The 14,357-nt window shown below is 41.6% G+C and overlaps 1 protein-coding gene across 4 annotated transcripts in view; it reads left to right on the top strand.

Moving 5' to 3' along the window:
• The window catches only part of ZEB2 (zinc finger E-box binding homeobox 2), a 111,885-nt gene that overhangs the window by 60,689 nt on the left and 36,839 nt on the right, over positions 1-14,357 (top strand). The window contains exon 2 of one of the 4 annotated variants that reach the window (XM_068949323.1): positions 4,404-4,523. The exons of the other annotated variants lie outside the window; for them this stretch is intronic. The gene's annotated coding sequence lies outside the window, so the exon portion shown is untranslated. The remainder of the gene's footprint in view (positions 1-4,403; positions 4,524-14,357) is intronic. 4 annotated transcript variants of the gene reach the window in all.

Raw genomic sequence — 14,357 nt, 5'->3', positions numbered from 1 at the left:
CCACGGTCTTGCCAAATGAAATCTAGCATGTGGCCTTGGTCCTTTGAAGCCTTACACATGGGCATAGCTTTATATATGTGGGTAAGCCTGTTGTCCTTTATGGGGCATAATTCTACATAATTCTCTCCAGGATCTGGGCCTAGAGCTGCATGAAAAACCGGGGTTCACTCCAAGTCTTTCTCGATACACTGGCTGTTAAATGACAGCATACTGGGAAAGTGCCTCAGAAACTGCAAATAATGACATCTTGCAGTCCTCTAATTCCACTTGCAGGCTGTCCTTCCTCACCTTTGTCAAAGTTCATTTTGCAATTTAGAGAAAAAGAGAAAGTGTAAGAAAAAGAAAACATTATACATGGGGGAGGGAACATCTCCCTTTAAATTGATATATATATCTCTAGGAACTTAACTAAGCAAGGTAAGGTGTTCATTAGCTAGGTTGGGTAAAATAAATAAATAAATAAAGGAGAGAGAGGGAAGAGATTGAATGTGGAAGAGTGAGAAGAACAAACAAGTCAAAGCATTTGTTCATGCTGCAATCTACACATCAATTATCCTGCTGTGCTAATTACCACCTTTCCATACCCCAGGTACCTAAGCATTCGCACTTACTCACTCTTTCATGCCTCTGATCAAAAAAAAAAAAAAAAAGAAAGAAAGAAAGAAAGAAAAAAAGAAGAAATGATGGAAGCGAAGGGAAGATGAACCCAGAGGTGAAATAAACTCTTAGATCCAAATTTTCTTTACATTTGAAAGTATAAATAAGGGTCTTCATTGCAGTTTTAGAAAATGAAACATTTACAAATATTTTACTTGTAAAATGATTAATAGCTGTATATCCAGGCATTCTTCGGCCTGGTTGCAGAGATGCTTTAGCTAGGTAAGAAAGAGCTTGGTGTGATAGACAGTAGGCGATGATTTTCAATGCCGTTACTACTATTAACATCATTAAAGTCAATGGCCACTAATTATCAACTTACTTACTTTTATGTGGCTGTTCAGAAGCCAAGTCCAGCACAGAGCTATATATCTGCATTTGTTTTAGGCTCTGGGCTTTGCCGCCCGTAATTAAGCCTCCTTTACCGCAAGGGATCCAAAGGCTGCAGTCCCTTTTGGTCCTCGGGCCTCCTAGCCGGGGTGCTCATTTTCTCATTTCAGAGCGAAGTTGGATAAAAAAGAAACCTATTTCCTGTAGCTCATTTGATACCTGGTGGGGATGCTATTCAGGTGACAAGGATCCAGGCGCAGAGGGGGAACAGATGTGATTTACACACTCATTATCATTTGAATGAGAGTGCAGATAGGCCTGTTCAGGGGCCTGGGCATCACCTGGACAGCTTTCCTTCTGATCTTTATCCCATCTGAGGGACCAGGTCCCCCTGACATCTTTAAATCCCCGGCCCCCAGCTGGTGACACACAGAGTTTTATGACAGTAAGCAGTCCTCTGAAGCTCTGAGCACAGATGCCATTCAGAATTGTGCCTTCACACTGTTTTTTTCATTGTGTGCAGGCTTAATCAGGAATATATCCAAAAAAAAAAAAAAAAGAGCTTAACTTGAATAATTTCTTTTGGGAGGTCTCCAAAACACTGTTTGCCACTCGGAGTTTGTGTACAGTATGCTAAAATAGCTCGCGTTTTGTGTTCCTGAAGTTGCTTTCTCCTCCCTCTGCGCTCTCTCAGCGCTCAAGAACACCGGCCTAAAACGGGGCAAAAGCCCTAGATATCATCAGAAAAACGTCCTACGGTCTCTAAGCCTCGGAGCAATTCAGCTCTTTTTGACCAGCACCCCAGAGCTCCGATCCTGGAACCGAAAAACAGAGTAAAGTTCGGATACTTCACCGTGGGATGTTTACATTTTTACATGTTTTCCTCCCCGTCTTTAAAGAGGGGTTTCCAGCCCTTTTGTTTGCCGGGGGGTGGTGGATGGGGTTTTTTTTTGTTTTTTGTTTTTTGGCTGTAAGCGAGGTTCGGTAGGGGATGGAGCCCGGGGTAGGGCACGGCGGGGAGGCAGGTTGGCCCCGGGCGGCTGCGACGCGCTCCCTGACAACCCTGCAGCCCTCTGCAAACCCCGACTGGCGAGCGCTGCTAAGGGCCACAATGTATTTAAAAATTACAGGGAGAAAAGGAAAGTTGTCTCTAGTTCAGGACAAGAATGCAAAACAACCTTGAATAACTTCGACTGTTGTTTTTAACCTTCCCTTATCTCGAGCAGGCTGACAGTTTTGGTGAGCAGCAAAAAAAGTGCAGGGAATCTGTGAGAACAAACGCTGTGAGGTTTCATGATTTTAATTAGGTATTGTATTAAGGAGAAAAATGTAATGAACACAAGCCCATACACATTTTATTTCCCATCTAACATTAACAGTTAAAGAAAACAATCACTATCAAATTACTTTGTTACAGTCCATAATTACAACTCAGGTTGTGCTTAACTGTTATTAGCAGAAAGTACAGTAATATGTTCTGGCATCGTAATATGTTATTGTAGCATTATAATTAATCTTACAGGAAGTATAATAAATTTACAGTATCAGATTGAAGCAATACTGCATATAGATTTATTAATGCTTTTAATCAGTTCTGGCAAAATTAATTTTGCACTGATTGCTTACATTGGAATTTGCATATACTTAGTGCAAGTAATTTATTTTTTATGGATTCCTTTTTATTAAAATAGGGCATGTGGCCCTTCAGCTACAAAACTTTGCTGATTCTTTAGCTAAAATCCTAAACATTTCAAAATACCATGTCTTACGTATTGAAGAGCATTCAGCTTTGCTCTGTGATTTATTTCCACACTTGTAGCAAACATTCTGAGTTTCCCCATCAACTAAATCGTCGTTATTTTGCAGTACCTCACTGAGGCCCCTGCGTCGTACGTATCTTTGGGACTGTATCTCAAGTTCGATTCAAGAATGAAAGCACTGACAAAAATATTACATTCATATCTCCAAAAAGTAGCATAAGCATTCAAGGGAATTGCAAAGCGCAGCTACTGCAGGTTCCCCTGGAGGAGCAGGGCCGGAGAGTCCTCAGCAGCGGGAGAGCTGAGGGAAAACCCAAGCCGTGGTCAAATTGCTGCCTCTGGGCCCGATCCTGCGAAGCGCGACTGCTGGTGCCTCCGTACCGCCGTGCACCGAGCGGCCGCGCAGCACGTGCAGCGCTTACCCGGGCCGGGACGTTTGCTAGGCCGGCTCAGGAAATAGCTAGCGCACAGCAGACACGTGCAGATCTCCTTCGCCCTTGAGCAGTCTAGATTTCCAAGCTAGTTAAACTCACGGCCAGTTCTGATAAAGCAAAAATCCTTTGAATTTAAGGGGGGGGGAGGGGGAAAGGTTTGCGTGTTGGCATTGATCTGCTGGTCAGTTAGCGCCGGGACAAGCAAAAGAGACTAAAAACGCCCAAACTTCTCTCCCTGCTCCAAGAGCTGCTGTGGTTGAAGGAGCTCGTGGAAGACCCTCTCCTCAGAACAGAAGCCTTACAGGAGTTAAACGAAGCAGAGAGGAAGCAGCCGGGGTCTGCTCCCTCTCTCCAGTAGGGGCCCAGGAGGATTTCCATGAATTCCCCCAAAAGGGGCAATTTGTTTTCTCCAGTTTTAGGCAAGCGTTTGCCTTTAACGGCCTGCAGAGAAAACTGTCCCTCAGAATCAGCTGCTGAGATGGTAAAATTACTGTTGACTCAATATTGAGCTAAAACAGAAGTAGTATTGTCTTGACCGAAAAAGGGGGAGAAAGACTATGCTAATCAGGATCTGAGCAACTTCCAAGTGGATTAAACCAGACCGTTAGGTGCCACGGCAAAAAAGTAAATAACCTCTGCCGATCAGCCGTTTGTCAGCTGTTCGCTGCCCGCACTTTTCTCACCTCCACCTAAAGCGCTCGTAAATCTGAAGAGCGTCATGTCGTCCCTGGGCCCCTCTTTTACAGATTCTTTGCGGGATTATTATGTAACTGACTGCAAAGCGACCTAAATGGCAGCATGTATTTTAGAAGTCGATCCCCGATAAAACTGCGTGGCCAGGTAGGAAACGTTCTGATTTGTAGCGAAAACTTTTAACTCGTAAAGTCAAGCTATCATCAAGGATGAATTTGAATATATTTTTTTTGCCAAGAGTGGCCTTATCGCCTATGAACCTTTCGCATTCCACTATATCTTAATTGAAATTGAAACGTAGGTTCTGTACTTTCTGCTCAGGGATTTTTGATAAGTGTTTGCAGACTATGTAAACTTCTGAATAATAACTTTTACCGAGCCAGAAGGTTCCTTAAACATCTTTAGTATCGTTTTGTGCAGTATTACTCTGCTCTCTAAGATAATGTGTTATCAATACTTCATAAGATAGCTTCAACCCAGGAAGGGATAAAAATTCGCCGTTGCTTTCAAACTACTCTTTTTTTTTTAGGGTGTAGGCCATAGATCATGCAGCTGTCAGCAAGCAGATAATCTTGATGACTAAAACGAAACCAACGCAAGAAAAAAAGGTGTCCAGCTTCTATCTTGAGAAACACCGAGGGAGGACTTGGTTAGTAAGTTACAGCTAACAGGATCAGGGAGTCAAAGGCTTTTTTTTAAGTTTCTCCGTTCGTTTTGCCTGGGAGTCACCTCAGCCCTGCTAGGGAGGGGAAAAAAAAAATCTGACAGTTTGCATTTGGGAAAAATCTGTCTTTTCCCTTTAATTCGTGAGCTCTTTGTCCCTGTGCTGGGTTGAGCTCTGGGGCCAGGGAGGTTGGTGGGCACCGAGGACTCGCCGCGCTGGCACCCGCCACCGCCAGGGCATGCCGTTGGAGGTGGCCAACCAGGGCTGGAGGCCTTTTGGTTTCTGATTTTCAGAAAAGTGACCACTTTGCTGCTACCTCCGAGGCCAGAAGTTGGTTAAAACATTCTTAGAAGAGAGCTGGCCCAAAAATGAACTCAAAAAAAAAAAAAAAGAAAAGAAAAGGAACGAAAAGGAGCAGGAAGGGTTTCCTTACGTTTCTGAACTGTCTTTCCAGTCATGACAATCAGGTGAAGGCAATTTACAGAAGGAACTGGAGAAACCAGAAGCAAGAATGAGGAATCTAGACTAAATTAAAAAACAAAATCAGTGTCTGTAATTAAAAAAAAAGAGTTTCTGCAATAAATAAACAAAAATCACTGAAGTTTTAAGGCAAATTGCACCTGGAAAAAATACCTCTGTGACGAAAAGTGGCATCGTTAAGTAATTCTCACCAATTAAATTTTTGGTCATTAACAAACCTCATCTCTAGTCTGGGAGCTTTACCCAGGCAAGTAATCCCCAGCTACCTGAGCCCCGCTGAAGCCAGACCCCTGCGGACCAGGTCATCTCCCAGCTTAATGCTTCTTACGCAGAGCAACAGATATTATTTACCGGATGACATGCAAAAGCGTTAAGTCCTTTGATATATGTGAAATACTATATGGCATCAGGAGAGAGTAAAAGACATTTTGGATCACAGGATGCATATGTGTTTTGCAGCCATATGGGCTGCGCAGAAAAACCCTCTTATTATTTGTGCAGCGTGTGAGCGCTTCGAAGTTGAAAACTCTTCACTGCCATTATTTTCCTTTCCAGAAAAAGGCCAAGAACAGCACTGGTCTACCTTTAAAAGTATAACTTGTTTTTATCAGTCTTAAATTATTTGGTGCCTTTGAAGAAAATGTTGCTGTTGCGCTTTTAAAAAATAATAAAAGTTATAGGATGCCTTTGAATTCAGAAAACGTTGGCAGCATTGGCAGGAAAGACGTGAAGCATTTCAAAGTTCTGGTATGAAGAAAAAGATTCTGAATAAAACAATTTTATGTGATTTTGCAGGTGGTTTGAGCTATCATTTTATATGTACGTTTGTACCACTGCTCATTGGAATGTTCATATAATACTGACCTAATTATGCATAGAAAAAAGATAAGCCATTTACTTGATTCATTTCTTCTTTTTAAATCAAGAAAGGAACAAAAAGGCTCCTATTTTCTGAAAGAAATTGTTCGCTTTTATTGCAGAAAAGTAGCAGCTTGTGCAGAACTAGAACTGTAACAATTTTATATTCCAAAGGTTTTGTGTGTATTCGGTTAGTTACAGTAATTATACCCAATAACTGACAGCCAAAATCACGTAGGAGAAAGCAAAGGCTGTTTTCTCACACAGGCCCTGCTGCAGAACATCTGCTGAGAGATTTGCATATTAATTAACCCATATTAACTCTAATTATTCTGGGAAATTATCAAATAAATTGAATTTTCTAATTTTAACCTTTCTTTTACTTGACGCGTGTCGAGGCTGAGAGGACGCACCAGGCTATCTCACCTGGGCAATGAGCAAAGGCTCTTTTCTCCCCGGTTTGCTCCTTCAGACCTGGGGCAGCCTGGGGAGCTTTTGTGCTGCCTTGTGCTTTTTTGGCTCGGGCGCTTGGTAGGGTCTCGGCGCATTTGTTGTGCGGTGGCACATGTGTGCGCGCGAGCACAGATGGTGGGTTTAGGCAGGGGTGAGGAAAGGTGGTACCTCCGAACAGTTGAGCAAACCTTAAGTTTTTTGCTTTGTTGTTGGATTTTGTTTGTTTTTTTCCCCCTCCTTCTCCCACTCCCCCTACCCCCCCCACCCCAAACCCCGGCCGCCCCCGCCCCAGCCTGTTGTTTAGGCCTGAGCAAATAAATGGGAGTTTAATTCAATTAGAGCCCGGCTTTAGTCGGTGCCTCATGACAGAAATTATTCAATATTTTTCCCCTCACATTGTTTGCTTTACACATCACTGGCTCCCTTGCTTTTGTGCTCTGTTTAGAGTGGCCATAATGCGTTGAGCTTTTGTGTCTGCCATGTCACCGTCCCTTTCACCGTTGTCTGGTGCTGTCAGGCGCGAGGTGCAATGATGCTGTGTTGCAAACGGAAAGGTTTTCAGCGCGTTTAAGGGATGGGGCCCGCGCTTGCAAAGCCGGAGCAGGTCGAAACAAAGCTTCGCCCGCTTCCGCAAAACCATGGCCGGCCAACCGGCCGCAAGCCGGGCGAGCGTGAGGAGGGCCTTTGGCCCTTTCTCTGCGGGGCCCCGAACGGCGGCGGGTGCCTCTTGGCGGACCTCAGCTGCCGCCCCCGCAGGGCAGAGGTGCTGGAGGAAGCGTCCGAGGAGGCAGGCGCCGCTGGGTGGCTGCATCCCAGATGGGATGAGAAACCCCCGGGCTGCCAAAAGCCACCCCCCCCCCACTCTCCAGCCCCGCTCCACCTCGGGTGGACACGGCCGAGACCTCATTTCCACCTCAATGGTCTCCTCCTCCTCCCCCGTCCCCTCTGCTCCGAGGGTTCAGGTGCGCCGCCGCCGCCGTCGATATCCCCCCTCCGGCCGGGCTCATCTTTCCCATTATCGCTGCTGATGGGCTCGGAAGCGGTGGGTTACCTGGGCAGAGCGTTTGCGAGACACGGGATTTCCTGTTGACATCAGGAAATGTGAAATCAAAGAAAAAAACCCGCCTGCTAGGCCTGCCAGACAGGCAGGCAGGGATTTTAGAAGTGAGCGTTGTTTTGGTGGACGAGGTAGACCTGCAAAATGTTTTTGCATGGGAGCGTGGAAGTTTCTGTCCAGGCTGATATGTCTTTGGGAGGCGAGCTGTGAGTACGTCAGAAGAAGGTAGGGTTAAAATTCAAGGGTTTTCTCTCTCAACTTTTAACAGGACAGCGCTCACTGCTACTGAACGCAGATACTGGGTTGTTTAGGCTCTAAACTGTGGTTTAAATGCAATATGAAAAATGGATGAGTCAGAGGTAGAGCTATTAATCTTTGGGGCGGAGGAGGATTAAATGCCAGCAGATCCAAAACTTCTTAATAGAAATGGGGAGTCATTATAAAGGTGCCTTTTTTATATTAGGGTATTACTCATTTTAAGTTGCAAAATGACCAGGCTATGATTTCTGAACATTTGAATGTATCCCAGCACTTACTGACTTTATACCTACTGCATGGTTATAAAGTTGAGCAACCTTTTCTGAGGAAGGTGATAGACACAATATCTGTTTATGCAAGGACACATTTCCCTTTTCTTTATGTTCTGTTTATTCAAGGTTTTGTTTCCAAGGTCTTATTACTATAAAACTTAAAGCTAGACAAGGTCTGCCCTCATGTCAGATAACAACACCAAAACAATTCTGATGGTTCAGTAGCTTATTATTTCATACTTCCAGGTCTTAAATAAATTACAGTTATTTTCACATTCCTCCTGAATATCCTTCAGGCATGATAATAAGTGCATTTTTCTGAAAAGACTGTTAATATTTCTTTTCTTCTAGTTGATTTTAAATATTTTGTTCAATTGTCATGTACAATAATAATTAGAGGGGGTCTAGCTAAACTCCTTTCAGTGTGATGCTTATATTGTTTAGCTTCTTGACATATTTTTACTAATCACTGCAGAACTGTTGGCAAATAGATTGTAAATTACATCGAAACACAGAAGTGCAGCAATAGTTTTAGCATCTTTTCTCCAGCATTCCTTTGCTGCAGTCTTGCGGATTCCTTTTCTCTCTTTCTTTTTCTTTCTTTCTTTCTTTCTTTCTTTCTTTTTTTTTTCATTCAATCATCAAAGGCAATTATTGACTTGCATTTTGAAGTGCAGATTATCAAGGCATTATTTCCGTAGAAGTGCAATACTGTAGATGTGGAAAGCAAGAGGACCTGAGCAGTTTTCTAAAGAAGAGAAGGCACTGCTCTAAATGACTCAATGAATGACAGAAATATGTTTTTTTTCCTAAAGTATCAGTATAATGCTTCTCACTTTCTTTTTTTTTCTTTTTTTTTGGCATGGGTGAAATAAGGTAATCAATAGCATTGTAATTTTACTAGAGGGGAAGAAATCCGTGTTTTTTGTTTTTTGAGCTTTAATATGTAGTTATGGGGTGGGGGGATATAAAGTTAATGGGAGGTATTCCAGTCTGAGAATAAACGATTCTGAGTGATCTAAGGTCTGGCTGAATGATGTGCAGGACCAGATCCTGGTATCACTGAGATGAATGAGATGAATTTGTATCAGAGTGCCACAGAGGAAGCAATGAATATTGTAATATAGAAGGAAGAAGTTGTCGCACAATTATTTTATTCTTCTCTCCTCCCAAGCCTACAGTGGTGTTTCCAGTAAAATACAGAACTTAGTACAATTATTTTTTTTTTTTCTGTATCTACCCTGTTCTAACTTCAAATGTTAGAAACCACAAGCCAGGATGAGCAGGAGCATACTGCAGCTCTAAACTGTCCAGGCCCTCCTAGTTAGCACTGTGGCATGGTTTCTAGTGTACAACCCTGTGTTCCTAGGTTTCAGTTCAATTCCCAAGCACTCTTGCCTGAAACCTGAGGTGAGAAGAGCTGAAAATGTGCTAGTTATTTGTTTTGTTAAGAATGTATCAGTTACTATGGGACTTCTTTCTAGTAAGCAATTCCCACTGAGGGAAATTACAAGCACTACTACAGCTTAAGTTTTGCACTAATAGGGATTCATCTTAGAGATTCAAATGATGCTGATCTCTGCTGTCATTTGGTTCCACTTACAAAGTCTCCTTCCACGTGCTTTAGGTAATCCGCATGTTCCTTTTGTACAAAAAGTGTGCTATGTGACATGTCATAACTCTTCTTAACAGTTGTGTGGATGTTATGACTCGTGGACGCAATGGCCTGTGGTTTGAACACTGTCTGTAAAGATAGATTTACATAACGTACAATGGTAGCCTTGAAGAGTAAGTCTCACTTGACAATCTCAAGTGATTTCAGGAAATATTTCTTGGACTTTCTTTAACAAAAGAGTCTGAAACCCACAATATTTGAGTAATTCTATCTTTCTGCTTGCCTGCCTATCTGATACATAGTAGACATGTAGTAACTGTTTCTGCCATTGGGTTAGTAATGGATTTAACTTCCTCTTGTTGGAGAATGAAGGACAAGCTGACTCACTTGACAAGAACACATAAACTACTCATCCACAGCCACTCAGCTACCATCCCACTCTTTCTTGACCAGATAAAGAAGTGTTGCTTTCTTGATCTAGATTTTCTTAGTGTGTGGAAGGGCTGATTTTTCTTTACTTCTGTTTTTTTCTACAAAATATATCCTGAGCGAAAAGCATTAAGGCAATTTTATTTTTAACTGTAAAGTCCACTACCTGGAGGCTTCCCTCCCAGATACTACCATTTCTCTCATAAAGGTGGGAATTTGAAAGGGTCTGCTGCACGTCATGGTCTACAACTGGAGAAGAATTATTCTGCTGACAGTTAAAAACTTTAACTCTTCCAAGGAATGGTGGGAGAGCTGGGTTGCTGAGAAGTAATGAAGTTCAGCTGTTGTAGCTTTGCCTGGCAGTGACAGCGCTGTACAAGCTGTATCTTAGGTCCTTCACAGCAAAAGGGCAAACTCCCAACAGGTTGATAGACACATAGGGAGGGTAATGGCAATTTCCTATTTTCCAGAAGCTGTTGTGCCCATATATTTCAAGAGAAAATACCCTTTATTGGTAAAGATGTACTATAGCAGGACTATCTCTTTTCTCAGGAGTCTTCAGGAATGGGACAGTCTACATTCCAGAGAAAGTTCTAAACAAAATGCGTGGGCCTCAAAAACATATTTTTCTCTAGTTTCCTATCTTTTTTTTCTACATAAAAAGCTAAAAATAAAAATGAAAATAATAAAAGAATCTTTGGAACAAAAGATAATAGACAAAGATATACAGTTCCAGCTCCTCTTTCATCTCCTCTTTCCCTCATCATCAGTCACTGTAGTGGGGAAAGAGAGCTATCAGACTTGGAACTGTTCTAGTCCGGAAAAAGCTTTGATATTTTTCCCCTACTACAATTCTTAGAAATGCTGCATAAGAGTCATCACTACTGTTTGCAAATAGCTAGGGAAAAGGAAGGGTGATAAAATATTCACCTCCAAAGTCAACACCAAATAAAGCTACGCAGCTATATTTCTCTTTCAAGGACATCATCAAAACTTACGGAGGCAAAGCCATCCACTACAAACCATGATGTTGTATAGATTTTAAGGTAATAAAGCTAACTTAACTGCCAGTCTCCAAACTGAAACCGCAGTAGCCCTTTTAACTACAGAGATTGGGGTTTTCAGTTTTATTTTTTTGTTTGTTTTCTATTTTTTGTCTGAAAACCCTTCTTCTTCAAAGACCCTATTGATGGGATGGTAGAAGGAGACCTGACATCATTTTGGATTCTTCCCAGACTACCTTCAGGCATGTCTTTCTACTGCTTCTTTCATGGAGCCAGTCAAGTCTTAGTGTGACAATTTAAAAAAATATGAAGCCTCTGGGCTATTATGAATTTCTGTTCCTAGAGAGAAGCACAATACAAATCTGACATACCAGAGGACTCACAGGAATGTTCTATTTTCTATTATTTTGAGAAGGTTGGGTTGAGACTGAAGACAATATTGTTGCTGATGTGGGTTTCATGGGGCTCATCAGGTTTTACAAGGGGTAGATTATAACTGAACTGTAGTACTTGTGGGAATTTCATGAATACGAGGAAACAAGAAAAAAGGTGTAAGGATGACAGTGAGAAGAAACAGAGAGAAGTGACGGAGAATATATTGGCAGGTGCCAATGGACAGCTTGGATGATTCTGTAGATGACATGTGTTTTGCAGACTGAACAATGGCATCCAAACTGCTAATCAGTATACAGAACTGGCTCCATCTTTTCACTGTAAATCTTACATTCTTCTGTATTATCCATAGCCAAATTTTTCAGTGAGTCAAAAAAAGGACCAAATTCTGTAGTTATCTGGAATATTTTCACTGAAGTCAGTGAAGTTTTACAGTGGTCTGTGAGAGCAAAAGCACTGTAACGTAATCAAACATGCCGATATGAAACTACCCACGATCTCTCCTTTATCAACCCCAAATAATTTTTTTGACATAGTCACTCTGCAGCCACATCCATTTTGTTTTCTAGTTCCACTAAATCTGGAGCAGGGGAATAAACATATGAGTGCTGAAAAGTGAAAAAGATTATTTTATACCTATTCATCAGGAGCAGAATTCAACTTCAAATAAGCGGCACCAAGCATAGGAGAGTCCATCTCTAGAGCTCAGGACTGTTTTTCACTCATCTTTTCTTGTTCACTTTTCTCTTTAGTTCTCAGAAGCACTAGACTATTCTTCTATTCTTAAGCTGTATCAGTCAGATAACTGTAAGAACAACCCTGTACTTTCCTCTACTTTTAAAGAAAGAGAAAAACAGAAGATTTTGGGCAGGGAAAGCATGAAGGTATTAAGCTGCACTATTACAGGCAGAATTTTCTGCTGCCATTTGATTCCTTATAAGATAACGTAGTCATAATTTCTTAAGATTTACTCACAAGTTGCCTGCCTAAATACTTAAAATCAAAATCAGACTGAGGTCACAGTTAAGCAACAAACAAATCTTCTTAAACATTCTGAACATTAAAGTCATATCAATTCCATACTCATTTCAAGCAAAACTGAAGGTATATGGTGTTCCTCCAGGCTACACTCTTGTTTCTCATGTGAACAAACTATAATCTACCAGGCGAAAAGGCTATTTTGAAGGATAAATAAATAATTAATTATTTACATTTCTAAAAGCATTCAGCCATGCTCTTAATGCTATAGAACCACTTAAAAACATGTAATCAGCAGAGAACTTCCAGCCTGGGAATCTGCTTTAGGTGATTTAATCAGCACCCTCAAGATGCATAGGAAGACAAATATCCTGCTGGTCATCAACATCCAATAACTAGCCTATCACTTCAGTGCAGGGACTGCTGTAAGAATAATAGAGATTGGTTGACCCCGCAACTGCCAAAATAAATGTCTCCCAATCAGGATATATAAACCTTGATGAATCCCATTGTCGTTAGTGGGAACATGGAAACAAACACTTCCTGAAGAAAGAGAGCCAAGAGCCCTACCAATGTAGTGTAGTGTATCTCATCTGACAATGCATCTTTAATAATGGCCTTGAGACTCTGTAGTAGTTTTAGCTAACTATTATCATTTCTAAAATTATGTATAAATAATAATAAAAAAAGAAAGTAATTTGCTTACATGACTGTGGGGCTCAAAAGAGTATCATAATATCTTCTTGAAGTCTTTAGTGGGTTTAAGTATTTTGACTAAACACGTATTTCCAGGTGCTTGGTGGCAAGCTGGCAGGGTAAGACAAAGGACTGCATGTCAGTGCTGTGTTAGGCTTCAGCAGTAAGCACCCCTTGAAGCCTGCCTTTCACGTTTCCTTAGTTTTGCTCCCTTCTAATATTATAGCTCACGGACAGCTGAGATCTTATTATCTGACAAAATTTTCTCTCAAATCCTAGATCTCCCCATTTGTGAAGCTTCCATGTTGATAGTACATTATGTCTACTAGAACCATCATTCCCACATTGCTTATGGTTACCTGAGAAATGTCTGAAATTAAGTGTATTTTTATTATCAATGTGCCTTCCCCGAAAGAATATTTTTTTCTGGTGGGAAAAGAGTGGGTGTACCTTAAGCTTCCTGTTCTATCACTTGTATCGTCCTCATTTCTCTTAGGATGAGAGGCACTCATTAGTAATAGAACAAAGGAGATAAAAATCACAACAAAAAAAAAGCAGGTAAGGCATTTTCTGTTCGGAGTCTGTAGATGACAACAGCAAGGAAATGCAAGAGTAATGCTAATGCTTCATTCTTAGATCATATCATTTATGCTTAATGTGCTGCACAGTTTTGTGAGCATTACAGGATTCTGCTGTCTAGCGAGTAAGAAGCCATACAAAATGTGCTTTCCCACCTACATGCAGAATTTGCACACATGCAAGTCCTTTTGTCCTAAATCCTTTGTACATACTGAGCCCTCATACTTGAGCATGGCTTGGGAGTGTCCAAGACAGGTTGGAAGAAATCAGTTTCTTCTCTCATGTCCCCAGGCTTGAACAGGCTGCAGGAGGCTCCTAAGACTTCTCCTGTGGTTTGTCCTCCGCATTTCACACCAGTCACTTCTTACCCTGGGCTTTTTCATGCAGATAGATAACTTATAATGAGTATGGTATTCTGCACATGGTGAGCATGGGGGGAAAAATCCTAGTTCAAACTCCAGAAACACATGCGGAAATCATGCAGCAGAAGTGAACCATAACTGGTCCAGGGTTTCTAGTTTTCATCCTTGATGGATGAAAAGGACATATTTTTATACTTATGTGGATGGATACTTTCATTTTCAGTTCACTTTGCAAATTAATTTCAAGCTTTGGAGCAACCGTTTGCTCTAATTTTAGAGAACAGAAAACCGAGGCAGAGAGGTTAAGGCCCACATTTTGAAAAAATATCAGGAAGGGATATGCGCTGAGGCCTGAACAGCTAACACGCCTACAATTGCTGGGCAT

This window comes from Struthio camelus, chromosome 6 (genome assembly GCF_040807025.1).
Source record: "Struthio camelus isolate bStrCam1 chromosome 6, bStrCam1.hap1, whole genome shotgun sequence".
Taxonomy (NCBI): domain Eukaryota; kingdom Metazoa; phylum Chordata; class Aves; order Struthioniformes; family Struthionidae; genus Struthio; species Struthio camelus.
This window is presented reverse-complemented; position numbering and strand designations above follow the sequence as displayed.